The 7,183-nt window shown below is 37.3% G+C and overlaps 1 long non-coding RNA gene across 1 annotated transcript; it reads left to right on the forward strand.

Annotated features, from left to right (window-relative positions):
- Window positions 1-3,906: 3,906 nt before the first annotated feature.
- On the forward strand, window positions 3,907-6,506 carry LOC136014313 (uncharacterized). Its single transcript, XR_010612624.1, has 2 exons — window positions 3,907-5,235; window positions 5,661-6,506. It is a non-coding gene; the product is annotated as an uncharacterized LOC136014313 (long non-coding RNA).
- The last annotated feature ends 677 nt before the right edge of the window (window positions 6,507-7,183 follow it).

Here is a 7,183-nt window from a genome sequence, read left to right on the forward strand (position 1 = left end):
CTCATTCCCAACAAGTTTTCTGTTTGGCCACTATCTAAATAAGAAGTTTCAGTTCCAGTTCTGCTTAAAAATTGTTAACTACCTCTGATAAGTGTCTGCCTCATACTTGAGAATATAACCCTTTGTCCTAGTACAGAGAGCAACATCTGATAGGGTTTTGACTAACACAAGCACAGCCAGAATATTTGCTGATGTCAAGGAGACTTTAAAATTTTAAAAGGCACAATAATGCAAATCTTACTGCAATTTTTCACAGTGCTGAAACTAGTGAGCTCTGAGCTCCTCTGCTTCAGCATTGCAGGTTTTTAAGGCACAGCCCCACAGCAACACAGCTCTGTGGTTTTCTAGATTTGTGCTTGTGCCTCCATGTCTTCTGTGCTGCTCTCCTAATAGTTCTGGGTCAGTGTCTCTGGGTTCAGCAGTAGCAGTCATTTTTCTCATTCTTAGTAGCTGGTGCAGTGCTGTGTTTTGACTTTCAGCCTGGGAACAGAGCTGATAACACCAATGTTTTCAGTTGCTGCTCAGTAATGTTTACTCTGACCAAGGACTTTGTGAGTCTCATGCTCTGCCAGGGAAGATGGGAAGCCATGAGGAAGCAGAGACAGGACACCTGACCCAAATTAACCAAAGAGGTATTCCATAACACAGCACGTCATGTATAAACTGGGGGCAGTTACCCAGAAGGGCTAGATCACTGCTCAGGTCTGGCTGGGTATCGATCGGCGGGTGGTGAGCAGTTGTATTCTCTTCCCTTGTTATTTCCCTTATCATTATTATTATTGGTGGTAGCAGTAGTGGTTTGTGTTATACCTTAGCTACTGGACTGTTCTTATCTCAGTCCATGGGGGTTACATTCTTTGGATTCTCCTCCCCATCCCTTCAGGAGAAGGTGAAGAAGAAAGGGTGGAGTGAGCGAGCAGCTGCGTGGTTCTGGGTTGTCGGCTGGGCTTAAACCATGACATTCAGTTGTGCCAGAGTGTGCATATTTCTATGATTGTGGAGTGCATATTTCAAAGCTGCTAAAACCATGTGGAAATATTTTATGATAGGATGGAGGGGAGTCAGTATCCCCATACATCTCATCTGGGAACATTTAGAAAGATAAAATAAAACAAACACCACATTTTTGGTGCTACCTGATGGACTTGAAAGGCTATTTGCTATTTGCAGATCTTTTGATCACCATGAGAAATCATTTCACTGCACCTATGTGCAAGAAAGCAAGAAATCTATTTAAGGAAAAAAAAACCACAACAAAACAACACTGCAGTTCTGTGGCCAAGTGTGTGAATGGTCCCTAGTACTTCATTCATTCTTGGGCTTTAGGAGGGAACAGTTCCACATCAAGACGGGCTTGCACAATTTTGAAGGAGAGAACTTGCAGACCTCTTCAAAACACTAGAACTGATAAAAATGAGTAACCAGTGCTGGAGCTTTTAACTATGGGTTGACAGCTTAATAATGGTCAGGTTAAAAAAGACCACTGGTAAGAAAAGTGCTCAACAGCTCTCAACACACAGTAACATAAACAGGATGTCCTGAGAGAGACAAATGTTTCGGTGCCGGCATTTTCAAGAACCAGTTCTACTTTCAATAGTAAACAAAATGGAGTCATGGATGGAAGCTTCAGCACCAGACCAGGCACTAAAAACTAAACTAAACAATGCTGAAGAGAAGGCTGCACTATATGCCTTGTGCACTGAATAGCAGCTGAGCTGAGATTTACTACAAAGGAAGGGTAAAATTCCATGCTGAAAGGCAAAAAGAAACAATGTGCAGAATGACCTTAATTAAGATCTAATATTTTCATAATTTTTTGTGGAAGGGGCAACAGATCGTCTTAAATGAGGTTTTTTTGAATGCATCTGACTCATTCAAGAAGTTACCCCCATGCTGAGTTCATCCCACTACATTCAGGTAGAATTTTTCTTCTTAAAAGGACATGCTGTCTTGTCTAAGGACAACAAGAGACAGAAACAGCAGTATTACCCTTGGTAACTGATTTTCATGGTTTAATCAGTGACAAATGAAATGATGCTTAATTTTATAGTTTGAATTTATTTTTTCAGTCATTGATTTTATTATGCCTTTCTTCACTAGATTAAAGAGCTGTTTTGTGTCTGGTAGTTTCTCCCTGTAAGGTAATATATACCTAGCAAACAAATACCTTCATCATCCTTTAAGTTTTAGAGGTCTAAGTACTTTCTCCAGTCCTTCATTAGTTTCCCTGTGCTGCTCTAAGCGTTTTCTTATTTCTACCACCCTTTGAAACTCGCAGAAACCAGAAATAGATGTATTACTCTACTGTCATCTCATTAAAGTTCTGATTTTTCAGAAGTAATGCCACTTGCAAACAGTATGCTGATTTCTAAGACACGAAATACTGATCCTGTTATTGATTTATTACTTTGCATTTGCTATGCTGAAACATGCTTAAGCAAGCTTCGTTTGACAAGCAATTCAAAGCAGTCTCCCTGACTGCTTTCTCCTAATCAGTATTTACCACTCAGCTTTATGTCATCTGCAAACATTATGGGATTGCCTTCGTGTGCTTATCATCACTGAAGTACTTAGAGCTTTCAGTCTATCACCAAGCTCTGTAAATGCTAGAAATACATCTATTTTATGGTGATTCCACCTTTAAAATGGCATTTTGTCATCACTTGATTGTATAAATTTTAATCCATTTAATTTATGCTTCATGGATGCTGTGTCTACTAATTTTTTATCAGACTCCTGCTCAGCACTTCGATGAATGTCTTGGTTGAGCCTGTATTGTGCCTCTATTAGGTCTTTATCCACTGTAAGTGAAAGCCCCTCCAAGGGTATCACGTTTGGCAAGATCTTGGTTCCATGATCTGAGTGACTGATATTTGTTATATGCTTTCTCTGTAATTCTTTATGAGATAATTTAAACTCTTTATACTTTTACAGGCTAAATGTTTGGACCAGTAGGCCTACAGACTGACTAACCAATGCATGAATGGAGCTAACAAAGAATTGGCTGTTCCAGCTTCACCTGATGCAAGATCTGGATCTGGGTTTTCTCAGTAGAGCATCCCATAGTAGCCATTGTCACACCTCCACAGCCCCCCCGCCAGACCAAACCCCTTTTGGACTGCAGCAGCACACTGTGTTGCTGTCACAGTTTGGCACATGGTTGGTTGGGGAGTGCTGGCTGCTTGGGAGCTGGTCAGATGCTCAGGAGCCTGATGGGTGCTTGGCAGCCTGGAATCTCTTTTCCTGAAAAAAGCACTGGCACAGATGGAAGCAACTCATGGGTCGGCCTGGATCAAAACAGCTGAATAAGCTGGTAGTTTTGGCCAGGAACTTGCACAATATTCCAGACTTTACTAAAAATATGTATCAGCAAACTAGCTGTTGCCTCAGCCAACGCTTTTGCTGCTCTGTGTAAACCATCTGCAGTTCCTTGGCTTGCATTATTTCTCTACTATCCACCTAGGCAATTAAAGCCTTCCTTAATTATTAGTATAATGAAAAGTACTTCAACATTCATATGTAATATAACAGCTTCTTGCTTCTTTCCAAGTATAAATCAGAAATATTTATTAAACACTTCACATGTTTATATTTAATAATGTTTTGGCTATTCTTTCCCAATTCAGGTATCTGGGCTTTTTTTCTCCTTTCAAGCAATAAATCTGCTGTGTACTATTGGTGTCTAAAAATTAAGTCCTTGCTTATATGTTCATGGTACTAGTCTGAAACAGCTTTTTTTTTTTTTTTTTTTTTGGTGCTTTACAGGAAAGGAATCTTCAGATTTAAAAGGTTCGTCTATTGTTATATCAGTCTAGGTTTAATCGTTACCTTATTTTCCAAATCTATAATAAAAATATAATTGCTAATAAATATAATTTTAATTCTACATGGATGTGAACACTTTTATCCAGAAAGATTAGGAATATTAATCTTTATAGAGCTTCTTCCTCAAAACACAGCAAGCCTGATTTTCATCTGGCTCACATATTGTCAGAAAAGAAGAATCAGGTGCGTTATTCCTGCTCTATGTCCTTCCTTCACAGCATGTATCCAGACGTGGTAAACTTCATTCCCTGGAAATTTTATACATTTCTCTTTTGAGTGGGAGGGTAAAAGATGCATTCATGGATACTTTTTTGACCTTATTTATAAGCTGGATCTGAAATCTTGCATAGAAACCAGTACTAGTGCCAAACCGATGTCTCTTTTGAGCAAATCTTCCTGTGATATGTACTCTGCATGTCATCCTATGTCTGCCACTGGGTCGAGAATGGACCCAGACCAGGCTGTGCAAAAGCAGTGTTCATTTGTGCATCTGTATCTCAGTAGCTAGAGATATGCTGTTTCTGCATTATGTGTTACTCTTGACTGAGAGTAAAGGGCCTGATTTTATCTCTTTTAACATTTATTTACATACCAATGTCTGTAACAAATGAGGAAAGTGTCCTTGGGAGGGAGGAGACCATGGTGCTTAAGGCACCTTGGCTTGAATTAATTGGGTCAAAGGAGTTAAACCACAGAGAATTTAAGTTTTTGCAGCACTGAGGCCACTGTTGTTGCAGAAGGATATTACATTTTGTTTCCTCATTTTAGATATATTACTTTTCGAAAAGTTGACCAAAAGTTTTAAAAAGTAATGAAACAGTGAGGTTTATCCATAGAAATAACACATATCCAGCACTTCCAGCACATCATTCCATGTTCTAATCTATTCAGGAAACTTGTTCCGCAGCCATAGCTGCTTTATTTCCAGCACTTTCCATTTCCTGGGCTTTGTAAGCTACATTGCCAAAAACATTAAAATCTAATCTGAAATAAAATGCAATGAGTGAATGACAAAAAATAGGAAAAAGAACTTAACACAAATGGCTTTGTTGAGCTTTGACAAAACTGAGGTATTTCAGTCTCCTTGAAAGCCTGTTCTTCATCATATTTAGAGCTATGTGGATGAGAACACTAATAATTGAAAAATACTTAAAATTGTATTTTTAATTTTTTGTGTCTGTAAAGGAATGGAAGCATGTATTATCTAAAAATAACTCGAATGTCTGTTTATATCATATTACTTATGTTACATGGCTAATGAACTTCTACTACTTTATACTTGGAGAACTTCTATATCATCTCAAAATGAACAGAGATCCTGAGATTAAGAAGCTGGAGAGAAACAGTCTTCAAAGATTTTGATGTTGAAGAACATACCAGTACAGGAGTTCTGAAGAAGTTCAGTGTAAAGTAAATCCTGTTTTCTTATTTGTAAGAATTTGAATACCTGAAAGTGAGCCAATGTATTCCCGTTGCTCATTTTGAGGAAGTTTGTGAATGGACATTGCATATTGTATTCTACTTCTCAATAACTTTCTGAAGCACTACAGGAGTGTAGATTTTGATTAAGAGTACCAGCAAAAATATGTTAGCCTGTCCCTTGTATTATTTTTTTGGGGGAGAGGATGAATATATTTCTCAGTTACACCCATAGAACATAATAAATAGACATTGGATTGTTGGTGCTCCAAAACACAGAAAATTGCTGTGATTTCAAGTATGTTGAACTGCATCTTGCTTAGCTTAACTGGTAATGATGGTAATTTGTTTGTCCTGAAGTATATTTCATAATGCTATACAATCAGCAATGATATCTATCTGATGTTTTATCCTAGGTGAAGACACCATTGATCTAACTTACTCCCAGCTAATGTTAATTCATCAGCATTTTTCACCTGTGAACTGCTAGTATTCAAGTCGTAACACTGCAAGGGTTACCACCTAAAAATAAAGAACTTCTTTGTTTCCACGTTGCATGTAGCAGAAGAATACTGATTATTAACTGAAGTACCCTTAAAAAAATCACCCCTTAATACCAGATCAGAAACAAAAGTGCAAGCACTAAAAATTATCATCACTGCAAAGCTGTGGAAACAAGAAAAAGAAGTTAAAGAATTTGGCACCCGGATCTTATAGAAATTCAACGGGAATTGAGCTTCTCAGACTCAACTAGAGTTTGGGGCCAGATTCCAAACAGATTTTACTTATTGAAGGCAGATGTGCATATAAGTATGCTCAGACACATGCTGGATGTGTAGCACAGTGATATCTCCACATCAGTGAATACTTTGATATAAAAATACTAAATATCTTTACTTTGTTACATGTTTCTATAGCTGGAGCCAAGTAATACCAAAAGTTGATAAAGTGTCTGAAACTCTACTACGTTTTCCTTGTTGACTATTGATTACTTATATTTTTAGTCATTTAATGGAACTTTATAGTACATTTATTCTTAGGAGATAAAACACTTGATAGTATATGGTGGTCCTGAAATTAGTGTAGTAATCATGAACAATCTTACCTATCCTAATTGTTCTCAAGAACATTTTGCATGAATTAAAGTGAAAATCTTTCTTCACAACAGTTCCACAAATTAAATTAATCTTTCTTTATTGATAGTATCAATAAAAAATGTATTTCCAATCCATTATTGATTAAGTAAAAGACTGTCTTTTAAAGCTTTTATGCTGCTTATTTTTTTTTAATTGTCACACAAGTAATTTCAGAGAACTTTAATAGCAGAAATGTTTTTCAATTAAAGTTTCTCAGGGGAGGTTTAGATTGGATATTAGTAAAAATTTCTTAATTGAAAGGGCTGTCAAGCATTGGAACAGGCTGGCCAGGGAAATGATTGAGGCACCATCTCTGGAGGTATTTAAAAGATGTGTAGCTGTGTCACAAAGGGACATGGTTTACTGGTGGACTTTACAGTGCTGGGTTTATTGTTGGACTTGATGATCTTACAGGTCTTTTCCAACCTAAACCATTCTATAATTCTATAATTCTTAAACAGCTGTTGTGGAAACCAAAATAAAAGACTCAGAGATTTGTATAATCCAGCAATGTTAGCTACACTGGAAAGTTATCGTTTTTTTAAGGCTTGAAATAAAACAATAGGCACAGTTGTAGGTTGTATGTATACAAACAGTATATAGCAGTATAAGTTGTATGAAGACCTTAAGAGAAAAAGAAAATACAACCCTGAAACAGGAACTTTATATGGTAAAGCGAAGATTAATTTACCAACTTCTCCTGTTCCCAGCTGAAAAGAGAGCAGAGTGATAGTGAATTAAAAATCCTATCAATTATTTATATGGAGGGAAAAGGGGGATGAGGAACTGCTTGGGAGAACAGG

This window comes from Lathamus discolor, chromosome 5, assembly GCF_037157495.1.
Source record: "Lathamus discolor isolate bLatDis1 chromosome 5, bLatDis1.hap1, whole genome shotgun sequence".
NCBI classification, from domain to species: domain Eukaryota; kingdom Metazoa; phylum Chordata; class Aves; order Psittaciformes; family Psittacidae; genus Lathamus; species Lathamus discolor.